This window comes from Festucalex cinctus, chromosome 12, assembly GCF_051991245.1.
Source record: "Festucalex cinctus isolate MCC-2025b chromosome 12, RoL_Fcin_1.0, whole genome shotgun sequence".
In the NCBI taxonomy this organism is placed as follows: Eukaryota; Metazoa; Chordata; class Actinopteri; order Syngnathiformes; family Syngnathidae; genus Festucalex; species Festucalex cinctus.
The window spans coordinates 10,066,740-10,084,815 of record NC_135422.1 but is presented as its reverse complement, the minus strand read 5'-3'; the positions used below and the strand labels follow the sequence as shown (position 1 = coordinate 10,084,815).

At 36.8% G+C, this 18,076-nt stretch overlaps 1 long non-coding RNA gene across 2 annotated transcripts in view; it reads right to left on the bottom strand.

Annotated features, from left to right (window-relative positions):
- The window catches only part of LOC144032059 (uncharacterized), a 122,251-nt gene that overhangs the window by 22,870 nt on the left and 81,305 nt on the right, over positions 1-18,076 (bottom strand). The window contains exon 4 of one of the 2 annotated variants that reach the window (XR_013287675.1): positions 12,754-12,891. This is a non-coding gene — a long non-coding RNA (uncharacterized LOC144032059). Of the gene's footprint in view, positions 1-12,565; positions 12,892-18,076 lie in introns of those variants that run through there. The other variant, XR_013287674.1, reaches the window with a different exon arrangement.

Below are 18,076 nucleotides of genomic sequence, written 5' to 3'. Positions count from 1 at the left end.
AGAACAGGACGGGCGAGCAGCACAGTGCGTCCCAGCACAGCTTGTTGGGTTCTGACCCGCCACGCAAGCCTGCTACCCACCCACCTCCATTCTTTTTTTTTTTCTTCCACCAAGTGGTAGGAAGCCGCCTGTCTCCTGTAGTGGCAAACAGGTGATGGGAGGACAAGGAGAAGGGCAGGAGGGGAAGTAATACGGCGGTAAACAACTACGTCCCGCATCTGTCTGGTGACGTTTGCGATACAGTCTGCATGGCCTGACGTAGAACAGCTGTTTGTGTTATCAGTCGCTTCTTACCATATCATACAAATGATGTGTCACTTTGGATGCTAAAATGTTTCCTTACTATTTGTACGTTACTGGACTAAACACTGGGGAATGGTTGCTGTCTTTCTAGTTTATTTGCAAAAAAATGAGGGACATGTCTGAAACATTTCGGATTACATGGAGCAGCCTGCATGATCAAATACATACGGTCGTCCTTTACATTTACGAACACAGCATAGTGCGATTATGATTTTTGGGTCTATGATTCGTTTCAGAATCGATTTTCGATTCTCGATTTAAAAGATTTTCGTTTCAAAATTATTTGATTGACAAATTTCTGCTTCAATTTACAGATATGCACAACATTGTCATGATCTACTCCAGTCTGCTTTGCAAGACAAAATGACAAATAGAGACATTAAAGTGTCTTTTGTTTTTTGTTTTTTTTTGTTTAAACATTTATTAATTTTGTATTGTAAGTGCCTTTTTCCACAAAAACACAATGGGGGCTACAACTGCCTTTTCCCCTTCTTCTTCATTTCTAATTTAAATAAAATCGATTTTTGGATATTAATATCGATTCGATTAATAACTGAGAATCTCGATTCTTTTATAAATCGATTTTTTTTGGCACACCCCTAATATATATAAATATAGATATGTATATATATATATTGCAGTCAACTATATCCAGTTTATATTTGGCAGCACATCCTTTGATTTATTAAGATTCTTTTTTTTTTGGCCATTGCTAAACTGTTAAAATAAACATGTACAAAAAACTATTAAAAATATTATGTTAAAACATATATAAAAAAAAAATATGAATCTACATTTGTATTTTGGATTTGGTATCTATTCTAGCATATGATACTCAATCCCCCTTGTTTCTTATACCATAATGCATTATTAATGCGGGAATATTCTAGTATTTCTAGCCAGGCATACAATTGGGCAACCTTGAGCTTTCACCATGGCTGCGTGGCTGACAGCTCCCCAAAAAATACCCCCCTGCTTCCCCTCGTGCAGGTTGTCAGTGTCAGTATGCTAAGTAAAGCGGGACACATGTGGCTCCATGGGAGGGTGGGGGGCTCGAAAGTCACTCATAGACTTCCTGTCATGGCTAAGTAGACAGGTGCTTACTGTTAACACCTCACTAATATCTGCATGCATATTTATGAATCAGCCACCCTCCTCCCTCATAATGCTCGTTAATGTCACAGATGCCAAATATTGCCTTTTAAATAAAAAGAAAACTGCATAAAAACAGCTTTTAAAGTTTCCGACCTGCTTAAATGTGCCACTTTTTGACTGTCTTTGATCAAAGCATTTTTTTTTGTGTTATTCGCTGATGCAAATGCAAATTATGAATTTTTCTGCAGTGCTCTGTTCTCTTTCTGCCGTAAGTGTCTTTAAGGAAAAAATGTGAACAAATAACAAAAAAATTAACATACTTTACTCTGGTATTGCACTCCAGTCCCCACTCTGCCGCATCACTTTCTTCTATCATAATCCATTTGGAGGAAATGCGGACAAATGCCCAAAAATAAAACACACATGCTAACATGGTTAGCTATGAACACTACAGTGTCCACTTTACAGTGCTCTCTTTTCTTGCTGTCCTCCATCTCCTCCAAGATTAAATTGGTAAAAAAGACAGAAAACTATATATGTTGTAATAAATGCATAATAACTATGTAATAAACATGCAACAAAGGTATTTCTTAACCCTCTCATGAGTGCGGCTATACACGGTGCTCTTGTCATGGCAAACTTGGGCCAATTGGGGATATAAGGAAAAACGTGCAGCTGGCTTCTATAGTCTCCCGAGGATTTGTGCACTGATTGCGACTCCCGTTCCATTACTGTGCAGCTCTATATTCCCATGAAATCTTGGCCTCACATTGCCTTACTTAAGAGAAAGATGTGTATAAATTGAGTTCCAAGTGTGACGTAAGATCAGGATATTCCCATCAGATTTGAAAAGTGGCCTTAATCACAAGCCTACTGTACTAAGTGAGTGTATAGTCTTGTGTTAACGCAGATTTTTTTTCACCTTGGCAAATGTAATACAATACATTGGGATCAAATCAAAATTTAAGGTTTCACCCAAATCAGAAATGTAATTTGGGGCAAACTAACACCTTAAGATGCAATCTTTTCAAGTTGATCCGTTTCCGTGTATCTTTATTAGCCGTCCTCTTAACAACCGTTAGCGCCGCATTAATGGCGCCCCTGTGATCTCCAGGAGTGGCGGCCGCGTGTCACCACCGTCCCGGGGGAGCCCGGCTAATTACCAGCATCTTCTGTTCCTCGCTCGCCGTGGCAATAATCACGCCGCCGCCAACATCTGCTCCGGAGCCCAAGTGGCCTAAGCCTGTCACGCCGCGTCTTCCCGTGTCAGGCTTGAACTGTGACCCCGCCGGCGGGCTCATTTGTTTACGGTGAGGGAAGGGAAAAGGGTGAAGTGACACCGCAATGTAAAGATTGTTCAGCTTTTGAATATGGATGCGATGACCAGCGCGGCTGAAACTGCTTTGAACCGGTTTGAACTGGAAGGTTTTAATTGGAAGTCAGAGACAACTTGAACATTTAAAAAAAAACAAAAAAAACAAAACAAAAACTTCTGACTATATTGTGGGTCAAATTGACTTGTAAGGAAAATCTAGGGTAAAAATAAATAAATAAATCATCTTCATCTTTTGTCTGCTGGCCTTTCTTTTTTAATTTTCACTTTTTAAATAATTTTATCATTGCATAGCATAATGTGATTTTTTTTTTAGGATTAAACATTGTCCCATGAACATTGTTGAGAAACAAACCCAACAGGAGGGCAACATGTCATAATGCTAACCAGTGAACGAAAACAGTAGAAATTATTTTTTCTTTCTCTTAAGTCAAGAAATGACAACTTTATTTCTATAGCACATTTTATAGACAGGGCAACTCAATGTGCTTCACGCAACCAAAAGCACAACATCTAAACAAAAGCTAAAAGCAAAGAAATGACTTTCAGAAATGACTCAAGACCTTATAGTAAAATTGATTTAAAGAATGTTTAAAATACTTTAATTAAAGGAATTAGAACATTTATTTAAAAGCATTTGGGGATGACTGAGACTTAGACTTGACTTTATTGATCCCTTTGCTGTCATTGACACCTTATTCCATTTGTGTGCAGCAAAACAGCTACATGCTGCTTCACCATGTTTGTTTTGAAACCTGGGCTCCATTAATTGGCCTGATTATGCAGACCTCAAAACACTACATTTAAATTCAATTTTCTTAACTAAGGATTAGTTTAATAAACTTGTCCATTATTTTTTTTTTCTGATTAGTCGATGAATCTGATAAATAACATTTTTAATTCACGGGTGTTTATTTAAAAGCTGGACAACATTTCGAATTGAAAGTGAAAAAACAGCTTTTAGTTGTGATGTTTCAGTGTTGTATTATGTTTGCGGCAGTCGTTAGGATTATCCATCCATCCATCCATGTTCTTGACCGCTTATTCCTCACAAGGGTCGTGGGGGGTGCTGGAGCCTATCTCAGCTGGCTTTGGGGTAGTAGGCGGGGGACACCGTGGACTGGTTGCCAGCCAATCGCAGGGCACACAGATACGAACAACCATCCAAACTCACAAGCACACCGAGGAACAATTCGGAGCGCCCAATTAACTTGCCATGCATGTCTTTGGAATGCGGGAGGTGACCGGAGAGTACCTGCACGACCCACGCGGGCACGGGGAGATCATGCAAATTCCACCCAGGAAGGCCAGAGCCTGGACTCGAACCCGAGTCCTCAGAACCGGGAGGCCAACGTGCTAACCACTCACGCACCGTGCCGCCCGTTCGGATTATCATCTTTTCAAAATAATCATTTTCTTTTTACAATCGCTTGGCTCGTACAGATGTACTCTCATCCTGATGTAGTTTGAATACAAACTCAACTTTAGAGTAACAAAACAGCGAGACATTTTAGCTTAAAAAAAAAATGTGACTATGCGATCAACAAGTGGCTGACGTGAAACGAACGGAGAACGTCTAAGTGCAGCCTTGGCGGGCCAGCGTGTGACAGGTATGTTTTGGTCTTAGTTGACAGTGTGTGATGCTGAGTGCCCCGCCGAGCTCTTAAAAGCACAATAGCGGACCCAAAGTGTCAGTGCGCATAAACGTCGACGGTGAAAGTCTCACACACAAAAAAAAGGAACAACTTTTGACAGCACCAAAATGGTTTCTTGTGCTTTTTACGCGTACTGGAAATGAACGTACTCGGGACGTGCACGTCGCGAATGACCGTGCGTGTGCCGTATGCGGCGCCTGACGACTGATGGAAGAAATGTGTGTTTAGACGTCGATTGAACCACTTAAATGGCTTCCTTAAAAACAGCAAATTAATAGAAGTTTGACGGTGAAAGAATGAGACGTTACAATGTAAAAGGCTGCTTGGGGAAAATTAGCTAACTTCGCTAAAGTTGACCACAAAAAAAAGCTCAATTAAATATTCTAAAACCATATTTGTGCCATGTTTGTTCACAGTCCATGTATACAGCATGGTCAATTGTTGTAGACGCACGCACTCAGTCAATGGGATATAGTTGACATGGAGGAATACACAAAAATAAATAAATAAATTTAAAAAATGCCCATGTTTTGGCGAGAAAACTTTCACACAGGAATTTGAGCACTATGTGAACGTGACAGCACATACTACTAAAGTAAACATGTTTTTTATCTACTTACCTATCAGCTAATGTTATACAGTATGTCCTACCATTGCTAGCTAGAACGTACTCTATGATGTCCGTTGATTATACCCTGTTGTGTATTCATTTTACAAATGACACTTTGTGTCACTCATGTTATGGTACTTTTTTTTTTAAATTAAATTAGCTTTAACAAGCTAACTTTAAATCCCATCACTACTTTACGAGAGCAAAGCCCCTTCCACTAAATCGCCCGGTTAAACTTGCGCAGCGCAAGTTAGCTAGCTTAGCCTAGCATAGCTAGGTCCCTCCAACTCTTCAACACATTGCTAAGCAATGATTGAGTGTGCGTGTGACGTGTTTATTGTTGGAAATGTGTATGAAAAATAAATAAAGATTAAGTGAGTGTGACAGTAACGGATGAATCTTTTTTTAATTTCATTATTACATTTTTTAAAGCTAAGCTAGCAAGAGAGCGCAACGCCAGGGCATGACTTAGGATAGTGTTGATATACATCAACTTTAGCAAACTTAACTGCCTATCGTTGTCGGATATCTCCCCCCGCCCCACCCCCAAATAAATAAATAAATACATAAATAAGATGTACATTGAAGGCACTCAATCTATCACAGACCTCCAACAAATTTCAACAATCCTCAGTTGGGTTCTTACTAACCTTCACTGATAAAAAAACATGAATTTTGTCTTTATTATTTATTGAAAAACGTCAAAGAACACGTTATCGTCCAAGCCATAAGGTGAAAACGAATCTTATCTGCATGCAATCTAAAGGCTGCTCGGGTCAACTCTATCGACTGCTCGTAACCTCAATGCATTTAAAGGGCAAGCGTGACCAAATTAGCATAGCGTGTTACTTGATTAGCGAGCGCTCTCTGCAGTCCTAGCTGTATCAATTCCACTTATAGCTCTCGTCAAATCTAATCCTACCTTGTCATATCCTGCTTGTGGGCCGCGTCTACACTTATTTGTCAAGATTTTGTCCGGCCTAATCAGGATGAATCGATGCGAGCGTTCGCCCTTGATCCGGCGAGGGTGGCAGCGATCAATAGGGAAATTGATCAATAAGTGATATTGAATGCGTTCGGGGAGGTCAGCTGGTCTCGGCTAATCAGTTTAGGTCGCCCACAGGCAGGGAAATGGCGGCTAAGTGAAGATTAAGTAGCAACGCGGCCTGCAGGGAGCGTCAATGTCAGGGAAGATCTAACGAGGAACAACCATATGACAGATTGGTTTTGACTTGATGGAAAAAGTATGCAGTGGTTACACTTACACTTTACATTTCTTTGACAGGTGTTAAAATGTTATTTCAAGCATTGCCTGTTTATAAAGTATTTACATTTTATTTACTTTATTGTCGAGACACTATAGAAATAGACGTTAGCATGGATTAATACAGAAAAAAAATACAACCTAATTACAAATAAATTTTTTTTGCATTTAATCCTAATAAATATTTTTAATTTGTATTTATTTATCTATTATGTATTTTTATTTATTAATTAATCAATTTATTTAGATAAACTTTATATTTAACATTCAGTTAACTTGCAAAATTAAATAAAACACAAACTATAATGAACAATCCCAAACTATTACAATATATATTAATCCTATATATTAATAAGGAAAAAAAAAGTACAACCTAATGACAGCGTAGTTGTATATAACTTTTAAGTTGATTTTTTGCATTTAATCATTAATAAATATTTTTTATTTTTTATTTATTTACTTATTTATTTATGTATTTATTATTATTATTATTATTATTATTATTATTATTATTATTATTATTAATTTATTTATTTATATAAACTTTATATTTAACATACAGTTAACTTGCAAAATGAAATAAAAAACAAACTATAATGAAAAATCCCAAACTATTATAATATATATTAATCCTATATATTAATACCGGGGGAAAAAAATACAACCTAATTACAGCGCAGTTGTATATAACTTTTAAGTTCAGTTTTTTTGCATTTAATCTTTAATAAATATTTTTGAATTTTTATTTCTTTATTGGTTTACTTATTTATTTAATTATTATTATTTATTATTAATTAATTAATTTATTTATATAAACTTTATATTTAACATTCAGTTAACTTGCAAAATGAAATAAAAACAAACTATAATGAAACATACCAAACTACTATAATTTTTATTATTACTATACTGTATATTAATACAGAAAAAAAACACAACCTAATTACAGCTCAGTTGTGCCTAACTTTTAAGTTCAGTGTTTTGCATTTAATCCTTAATAAATATTTTTACATTTGTATTTATTTATTATTATTTATTATTATTTATTAATTAATTTATTTATTTGTATAAATTTATATTTAACATTCAATTAACTTGCAAAATGAAATAAAAAAACAAACTATAATGAAAAATATAAGCCGGGTCAGGCCACTCGTTTGGCAAGGCAGCACTGTACTTCACACGGCACACTAACGGTCAGCCAGCGTGATAAATCACCTCCGGCACATAATGGAACGCAAGCATGTGCACCCGCACCTGACCACCTCGCGTACCCGCGGCCCCGCCCAGTGCGGAACAACCACTACCGCTCGTCGACTCGGACACTGAGGATTTAATGGGTGACCCTGGGCTGCGCGCCGGGTCCCCCGCCCGCCGCCTGGGCTCATCCAGCCGTAAAATGAGGCACAGGCCGGACCGGGCCGGTAATGAGAAGTGGCATTTTGCGCAGGATAACCTCGGGAAAATGACTTCTATAAATACCTTCTATAAATAAAAGCGTACCTTGGCCCAAGACGGCGTGCGAAGGGGGCTTTCTGTGGAAAGGTCATCTATTGCCAACCCCCCCCATGCACCAACCACGCTCCTGTTTTTCCGTCGCACCTGCCTCTTTTATCTTTCCTCATAGTTTATAAGGCACGTATACGCTCTTTTAACTGCATCAATACACTTTGTTATCATTCACATCATGTGACCTTCGCAGTTTCCTCATACGTCTTGTGATTCCACATGTGTCTGTGTGACCTTGGTCAGGCATCCCAACACTCAAGGCCAGTGTGTGTACACTGTGATAGAGCTGCACAATATTGGAAAATCATGTGATATGCGACATAATTGCTGAATATAGCGATGTTGATATTATTGCAATATTTAACATGTACCTAAAGAAATGACATTTTTATTAGCTAATGAAAGAATCTTTTTTTTTCATGCAACAAAATAAGCAAATTAAATATATTCTTAGCTAATTGAATGTAATTACCTCTCGATAATGATCAACTATCGGACGGCGGTGCACATTTTAGGTAACGGCTGACTGGTCAAATTCAGATAAAAGCATAAAATTCCATATGAAACTCATTGGATGTCTTTGCGATATGCATTTTGCATAGTTCAATATCACAATATGAATATTTTTTTTATACAGTGTGCAGCCCTATTACACACACACATGCTCTTTTTTTTTTTTAAATGAAGTGACGATGTGACAATATGTTGATTCCATTTTTCATCTCTAATTATATTACAATCACGTTTATTTCTTTTGCTTGAAATATTACGTCTTTAATCATGCAAAAGTATTACTAGTATTTAAAAGTATTAAAGTAGATTACACTACATTTTATTTTATTTATATTATATTTATTCTAGTAAAAAAAAAAATCAGTTACAGCTCTTTTACTGTAATTTTAATGTTCATTTATTTTTATTTTTGTAATCATGTTTTCCTTAAAAATACATTATTATTATTATTATTATGATTATTATTATTATTATTATTATTTAAGAAGTAAATAAATAAAATGTATTAAAATAAGTATATTAGTCTTGTCGTGTCTCATAAAAAAATGTCATAAAACTACAACTGTGACCTTATTACTTTATTTTCTAAAATTATTTTTATTTGTTTAAGTAAAGAAAAAAAGTTTGAGAGTTGGAATTTTTAAAGGGAGTTTATTTCTATCACACTACTAAGACAAGGGACATTCAATGTCACTTTTTTCCAGTATTCAACTCTTGAGTAATCACTGATAACCAATGCTACTTAGTACATTTGATACATAAAATTCATATTCATATTCAAAATTCATTCTTAACCAATGACAGATAGTTTTGAAAGAAATATTATATAGGATTAATTTGTAATAAAAATATTTTCTTCTATATAAAATTGCAACTTTTTATTTTTACTCATTTGATTATGACATTGTCCATCATGTTCATAAAGTATAAAAATTAAATGCACATATATGCATGAGGCCAATTTGTACTTTAATTGCTGTCCTTCAATGGTTTGTATTCTTGCTGCATATGAATGCTGACTATTAAAAAATGGAAATTGCAATCAGCGCCCTGTGGTTTTGCAACCTGCACGTGACGTGACGCTTTCCTTCCCTCAACACATTTGATACCTCACCTGTCACTGCGCTGAAAAACAAGTTTGCTGTTAATTATCTTTTCCCGTCAGGCGTTTCCAGCTACACGCATCTTGTGCTGCATGTCTGCTGTTGAGTCTGAGAGGTCTGCCAGGTGAGGCGCCATTAGGCCCGGTCCTGACAGGCTGCAGGTAATGATGCTCGCCCACACTCATCCACTCACTTATTTATTTTTATTTTTTTTGCCGCTGCTTTAAAAGACAGGAAAAGTCGTGCTAATCCAAGCCTCGGACCAACCAAACAATGTCAATTACCTCCACCAAGGTCGCTCTGTTCCAATTTGTCGTGGAAGAAGAAATCATTAAACGTACAGTAGGTGCGGATTAAAAAGTGATGGCATAACAAGAGAAAAATGGCACGCGAGCGCCGTATATTTCTGTCTCTTGTTGTGAAGTCATGCGGCGAGAGCGAGTTGACAGGTGGAGGGAGAGCAGGAAGTGAAAGAGATTAAGAAAATAACTACTTGGTGTTGATGCCAACTTAAAGGAAGCTTTCACGGAGCATGCTTGCAGGAACAAGCTGAGTATAATTGTGGCTCGTAGACAGAATGCAGATAGCGTCATTGTCTTAATGGGATCAGACAATTATGTCGGAAGTTATACCAAAAGTCAAACAATTACCGAAAATATAAACAAATCTAATATTCTTCATTTGTCTGGGCTACGGGCATGGTGGCGAGACGGAGGTGTTGTTTTTAATTTGTTTTCAGTGGCAACATTACACGAACTATAGGAATGTCTGACAAGTACCGACTACGTGCTACACAGGACAACAGTTCACCACAGTTGTTGTGTTTTTTTTTTTTTTTTTGTTTTTTTTTAAAACCATAAAACCCACCCAAATTCCATTTTCTTCATATGTCAGAGCTTTTGTGTGAAGTTGCAAGGAAAAATAAAAGATGCAGGAATTTATAGCAAGTAGTGGCGGTTACAACAACCTACTGTAATTAGTCTAATTTTGTATCCGATTTGGGGTGACTGAAACTCTTTTGTTGCGAAGAAAAACATCCAATTATCGGCTCAAACATTAAATCAAGCCACAGGAATTGCTGGCAAGTAGTGGCTGTATCTGTATCCTTCATATGTCTGGTGGCAAGAAGTCGTCTTTTTCTCACGAAGAGAAACAAATGCAGGACTTTTTGGCAAGTATTCACTTTGACAACAATACATACAATCCTGGCTAAACTGGCAACATTAAAAGTTTTGTGACAGAAATCTCCAGTGTTACGTTTGAGCCATATATGATTACCTTGCCAGCAAATTGAATTTTTGCGGTATTTGTTCACAAATATTATGAGAACCCATCTTGTACTGCTCCCGCTGATACATTCGCAAACTGACCTTTTTCAGGTCGGACCAATCAGACATTGTTTAGGGCGGGACGAAACTAGGAGGCGCTGATGCTGGGGGAAACAAACAAACCTAGCATAGACAAATGGACGCTGCAATTAATTCTGTTCTCGCAGAATTACTGGTACTCACTGTTTCCTTGTTGAATGTTGAAGCGCAAGAGGCACTTTGTGCATGTTTTTTTTTTATCTGGTAAAGGTGTTCATGCTTTTATTTATTTATTTTTTTCCCCTAAGATGAGGCCGAAGATGACATCTTCATCCATTGCTGTGACTGGTCAAAACAAACGTGTACAAGATGCTGCATCATCCAATCAGCTCAAAGTATTGTCCAGGTTGTTCCACAAATCACCGTGGAGCAGTCCCAGATTGATCATGTGAGAACTCCCTTGAGTCAATCACAAATCAATCTGGCTATTGCCAGGTTACATATATGAGGGAAGGTAGCAAGAAAACAAACAAACAAAACTCCTCTTATGAAGAAATATTCAAGCCCAGCTAACCTAGCAAAACAAAAGGATCTGAAGGAATTTGTAGCAGTTACTGTTGTGCGTCCTGAATAAATGAATGTAATGCTGTTTGCTGCCAGGTCGGCAAAGTAAATGAGAATTTGCTCACATTTGCCTTACCTGGAATCTTAAATAAATATATATAAAAAAAATAAAAATAAAAAAAAAATAAAAAAAAAGGAAAAAAAAACATGGCCCAATTCAATAATTAGCCTCTGATTTAATCAGGCAATATTAGTATATTAGTATATTATTAATCAAAATTTTCACAATAGTTTTTTTTTTTTCACGTTATTACGTTACAGCAAAAGAAAAAAAAAAATGGCAAAAAAATGCCCTCAATTTTTCTCTCTGTTCATACGTTAAATACTAAAGGTCAATAAAATGCCTGTAATTCATATAGTGTTAAGGGACCAAAAATAATTTTATTCATTACTTTTTTTTTTTAACTGATCTGCCCAATTAATTGGTTTTGTTGCCAGATATCAGTATTGACTTCCAAAAGTCTAATGTAAATCTTAAATAAATATATAATAAATAAATAAATTAAAAAAAAATTAAAAAAGGAAAAAAAACATGGCCCAATTCAATGACCAGCTTCTGATTTAATCAGGCAAGATTAGCTCTGTTAAAATCAGCAAAAATAATAAAATTTTTCACAATAGTTGTTTTTTTTTTTCGCGTTATTACGTTACTGCAAAAGAAAATAAATGGCAAAAAAATACCCTAAATTTTTCTCTCTGTTAATACGTTAAATACTAAAGGACAATAAAATGCCTGTAATTCATATAGTGTTAAGGGACCAAAAATAATTTTATTCATTACTTATTTTTTTTAACTGATCTGCCCAATTAATTGGTTTTGTTGCCAGATATCAGTATTGACTTCCAAAAATCTAATGTAAATCTTAAATAAATATATAAAAAATAAATAAATTAAAAAAAAATTAAAAAAGGAAAAAAAACATGGCCCAATTCAATGACCAGATTCTGATTTAATCAGGCAAGATTAGCTCTGTTAAAATCAGCAAAAATAATAAAATTTTTCACAATAGTTTTTTGTTTTTTTTTTCACGTTATTACGTTACTGCAAAAGAAAAAAAATAGCAAAAAAATACCCTCAATTTTTCTCTCTGTTAATACGTTAAATACTAAAGGACAATAAAATGCCTGTAATTCATATAGTGTTAAGGGACCAAAAATAATTTTATTCATTACTTATTTTTTTTAACTGATCTGCCCAATTAATTGGTTTTGTTGCCAGATATCAGTATTGGCTTCCAAAAATCGCCTATCAGTCAGGCCCTAACAAAAACACGCTGTCGACAAATATCATCAAATAACACCAAAATGGCTGCCATGATCCCATGATGCATTGCATTATGAAAACAAGACAACAACAATCCCTTTCCAAGTGTGACTGAATCAGCTTCAAGTCTCATCAAACAGCAACATCAACTTCCGCTCACGTGGCCAGGCTACCTTTTTCCAAAAGCCCCGTCCCGTTTCCCGGCATTCCCGTGTTTTGGCGTTGGAGGTCTGTCCCTCAGGGCTGTTTTGGCTTCCCTCCCTCCCGCCTGTCTGACATCATAGACGGTGGCGTCTCCTGATCCTCCGGCGCTGCGATGAGACGACGTGACAGGCTTAATTTATAGTGTCAGGGCCTTTCAAAATTCAACCCCTCCCTTCCCCTCCTCTGACAGCCATCCCCGCATTTATGAATTAGCAGAAACATTAACCTTTCCGCTGATTGTAACGCGTTCCGAGGGAGGCAAATTAACTTGCGTTGGTTCGTGTCACTGTTTTTAAGGCTTGACTGAAGCGAGGGGATGGAGGAGATGATGTGATGTTTGCATGATGATGGTGACATTGTCTGCGAGGTGTGCAGCAGGTTCAACATCATATAATTGCAGTTGCCCTCTCATCGCGATTTCTTGGCAAAATATGTAAAAAGTGTCCTTGTTGTCACCTCATCACACTACAGTGCATATAAAAATTCGACACATTCCAGTTCAAATGACTTTTTTTTTTTTTTACTGATATACAAAAAACAAGACCAAGACAAAATATGAATTTGAAACTACCTAGTAGCCAACAAGAACATCTGAACTTTAGTTGGGTATGAATTAAAATTGAAATAAATCACAAAAAAAAGTAATTAATTTAAAAAAAAATCTTTGTTTAATTTTGCTTATTTTTGTATATTTTAAAGGGCCTGCAAGGTGTGAATTGATTACATATTTGTTTATATCTTTATTTTTTTTACATTAGAAGCATATGTTAAAAAAAGTAAAATTAATGCAAAAAAAGGGAAATATTTATTAATTAATTTCAAATTACTTGTATTTTTTCCCCCCCAAATGTGTGTCGTTTCATATGGCCCTGAAAAAAAATCTCAATTGTTAATTTTATATTTATTTCATTTTACCTCTTATATTTTCCAGTTGATAGAACAGATAACATTACTTAAAAAAAACATTTAGTAATTTTCTGTGACATGAATGCAAGGGTTTCTCAAATAGAGAGTGGGGGACCAAAAACGGGTTGCCGTTCAGTGTTTTTGGGGTTCATCAAAGCTATTTTATTGGCCTGTGATCATGTTTATTGCAACAAATAATAACATCTGTTGTTCTTCATCATTGATACATGCACATGTTGTACTGCATGTTTATTTTTAGTTTTTCTGTAATGTTTTAAAATCCATCCATCCATTTTCTTGACCGCTTATTCCTCACAAAGGTCGTGAGGGGTGCTGGAGCCTATCTCAATGCCCAATTAACCTGCCATGCATGTCTTTGGAATGTGGGAGGAGACCGGAGTACCCGGAGAAGACCCACACGGGCACAGGGAGAACATGCAAACTGCCTGGACTCGAACCTGTGTCCTTTGTTTTAAAATGACGGGGGGTTAAAAAAAAAAAAAAAAAAAAAGACACATCAGGATTTTCCAAAAAAAAAAATATTTCTCACATATTGATGCAAAGTGCAAAAGTGCACTTTTCAGTAGGGGTGAAAAGTCTCAAAATAGGACGTGAACAGCTTGTTGCGGAGCACGTTTTGCGTCTATTAGGCTAATGAGAGGAAAGCACACAGATGGTGTTGTTTCACAAACTCGCAGGCTGCGAATCAAAATGTCATCACTGCCATAATTAGTGAGAAAATAACACTAAAAGAAAAAAAAAAATAATAACACATGCTCATCGCTCATTCTCGCAGCCTAGTTTTCATTGTAGCGACACCAAAAGGAAGTGACATTAAATAGCCTCTTCTTGTGTGGAAAAAAAAACAAAAAAGTGGATGTTTAGTGGTGAAACAATGGTACTTGGGCAGCATATGCTGTATTTAAGCACTGTTGAGGCAGCTGCGGAGCTTTTGTGGAGCCTTTCTGGATGTGGGCCAGCTCCCAGAAGAAGAAGACGAAGAGGAAAAAAATGACCCCACTGAGAACGAAGGAAGAAGAAGAAGCCACTTTTCAGTGCATCCACTTCCCGATGCACGACATCAGCCATCATGATGACAATGATGACACAACATCATCATCGCGTAATGATTTGCACAGTTCTGCTCCTATGGGTATGCACACTTTGACCACCAGGGGGCATACTTGCATGATAAATACAAAATAAATAACGAAGAAGACGGTCATGAAGCAAGCAGAATTTCGTTGAGTACTGTAATGCGGTTTGGTGACATACACAATACATATACGTTGTTTTCATTTGGGTGAAAAGAAAATACATGTATTTTATAATCTACTTTAATGGGTTTAAAATCTATTTCAAAATATTTTCATACATTTTACACCTATTACAATAGGGCTGTATGATATTGGACAATCATGTGATATTCGTTATAGTTGCTGAATATAGCGATATCGATATTATTGCGATATTTAACATGTATTTAATCTTAGTTAATTAATTGTAATGACTACTCGATAATGTTCAACTATTGGATGGCAGTGCACATTTTAGTTAGCGGCCGATTGGTCAAATTCAGATAAAAGCATAAAATTTCATATGACACTTATTGCATGTCATTGTGATGTGCATATTGCATGAGCCAATATCGCAATATCGATATTTTTTTTTCCCGATATGTTGTGCAGCCCTTTATTACAATATAATGTAAATTACATACATTTTGATATATTTGAAATACTTTTTTTATAGATTAAAAAAATCTTGTTTAAAAACTAAAATATATATATATATTTTTTTATTTTACACATAGTTCTGTATTATTATTATTATTATTATTATTATTATTATTATTTCATTACAATCAAAAGCGAGATGCAGAAATAACATGCATTTTGCTGCATTAGAGCAAAAATCCAAAATACTATGAATGGTATTCGGGTTCCCTCTCGTGGTACGCAAAAGACTGATTTAATTGTTCACATGGTAAAATTATTAATATTTGCTGTAAAAAGTTTGAGAGCCACCTGTTTAGAGATTACCGAGCGTATAAAATGTTGCATTTTAGTCCCTCAGAAAGACACATCAAGCTTGATAAGCTAGTTCTGAAGTTGACTTTCTAACTTTGCACCACAGAAAATGTCTGTCAATCAAGTGATCAGAAAAATCCTGACTAGCCCAAAGGTATATTGTCACTGCACCTGCGTTACATTGTTCACTGCACGAAACACGTCCAGCAAAGACGACCCAATAATAACGAACCCCAAAGGTAAGGCGATCCCTTTTTGTCCGACAGTCTTCATATCTGCGAGGTGAGCCCTCCAAATGGTTACAACGGAGCGAAAAGTTTTCAATAACCGCGCGTTGCCTCGGGCCAAGATTAAACTGAATCTGTGGCCGGCGCCGGAATCTCGGATTACAAATCTGGAACCTGCCAAAGGGCGGTTTAACTTGTTGCTGTCATTCCAGGGTAATCCCTTCTCACAATACCTGTTTTGCACTTGTAAACAAAATATTTTTAAAGACAAAATATGTATTCCGTTTAAGCAGGTAGAATGTATTGTCTCCCGCCTGGGAATTAAGCGGTCATATTGTGCTAACACATCGATATTTCCAAAAAAAATCAACTGCAATCTTGTGTTAACATACTAATGCTAGTTTTGATGCTAATGTTATCGTGTCATGCTAATTGTAACAACAAAACAGGATGTTTAGCGTTGGCAGGGATGTACAGTACATTTTCTTAAATATAAGCAAAGCAGTAGGGAAAAAGGTCAAAGAAGACAATGTGTATAGACAAATATAAGACAAAAAGAAGAAAAAAAGAGCAGAACAGGTAAGAAAAAGAAATGTTTGTGAGGGGAAGTGGAGCGACGTCCTGGGAGCCCCTTTTCATGACTTGACTATGAGTATTGACTTTGGCCTACAGTCACAAGCGGATAACACGCCACGTAAGGGCTTGTCCTAAGTGATTACTGCCAATTACAAATCTGTCTGCATGTTACCCGATCTTGGCACTTGAGTTCTCAAAGCACTCGCACACGCACGCATACACACACTTTATGGCTCATACAGTGAATAGAAAACTATAATGGAAACAGGAGGACCATTGCAACCTGCAGTGTACTATTCTTGTATTTTAAGTATTGTAACACACGTTGAATTTTGATTCTCCTTTTTATTTATGGCTCAAGGGCTGACTAGGAAACTAAAGAGAAATAGGAGAGCCATTTTGGCCTGAAGTCTACTGTTCTGATAGTAGAAGTATTGTCACTCGTGTTGCATTTCTGAGTCTTTCTTATTTTATGGCTCGAGCGGTGAATAGAACACCAAGGAGAAACAAGAGACCCATTTTGACCTGCAGTACGTATGCTGTTCAGACAGTAGAAGTATGGTCACTCAAGTTGAATTTCTGAGTCCCACTTATGGTATGGCTCAAGTGCGCCTAGAAAACGAAGGAGAAACAGGGGAGCCATTTTGACCTGCAGCATGCTGTTTTTGTGCATGGATTATCATCGCACATGTTGAATTTCTAATTCATTCGTATTTGATGGCTCGAGCGCCGACTAGAAAACTAAAGAGAACCAGGAGACTCACTCTGACCTGCAGTCTATTGTTCTGACAGTAGAGTAAGGTCATTCAAACTGAATTTCTGATTCCCTCTTATCTTATGGCTCGAGTGCTGACTAGAACAAGAAGGAGAAATAGGAGGCCCATTTTGACTTGTAGTCTCCTGATCCAGCAGTATTAGTATGATCATTAAAGCTGAATTTCTGATTCCATTCCAGTTTTCTGTTCTTATATTTGACGCACGACCACACATGTTGACTTTCAAATTTTTCGTATTTCAGGGCTCGAGCGGTGACTAGAAATCTACGTTCAAATGGGAGACCATTTCAGATCTGAAGTGTACTGTTTTAAGTTTTTTCACATTTAATTTCCTTCTTCCTTCTTAGTTTGCAGCTTAAACAAAAGTAAGAAAATTAAAGAGCCCATTTTTTAAAAATTAATTTTGAAACCCTTTATCTTATTTTATGGCTTGACCGGGATCAGAAAGGAATGCTTCCATCTTAATTTGTAGCTCGAGAGGCGATTAGAAAACTGTCGAAACAGGAAGCTAATTTTTACTTGCAGTATACAGTTCTTACTGTATATTTTAAGTATCGACATTAAGTGAGCTTCGCACACGCACACACATACACAAACGCACACGCACAGTCACACAGTGTTGCTCTTCTGTCTGGTCATGACAGCCGAGTTTTAATTGGCCAAGGTTGGTGCGGCACGGGCCGCTGTCATGATGCTGCCTGGCAGTTTGGAGTGGGGGGGCTGCTATTGGGGGGGTTGCGCCCACCCGCCCACCACGGGGCCTGTCAAACGGCCCGC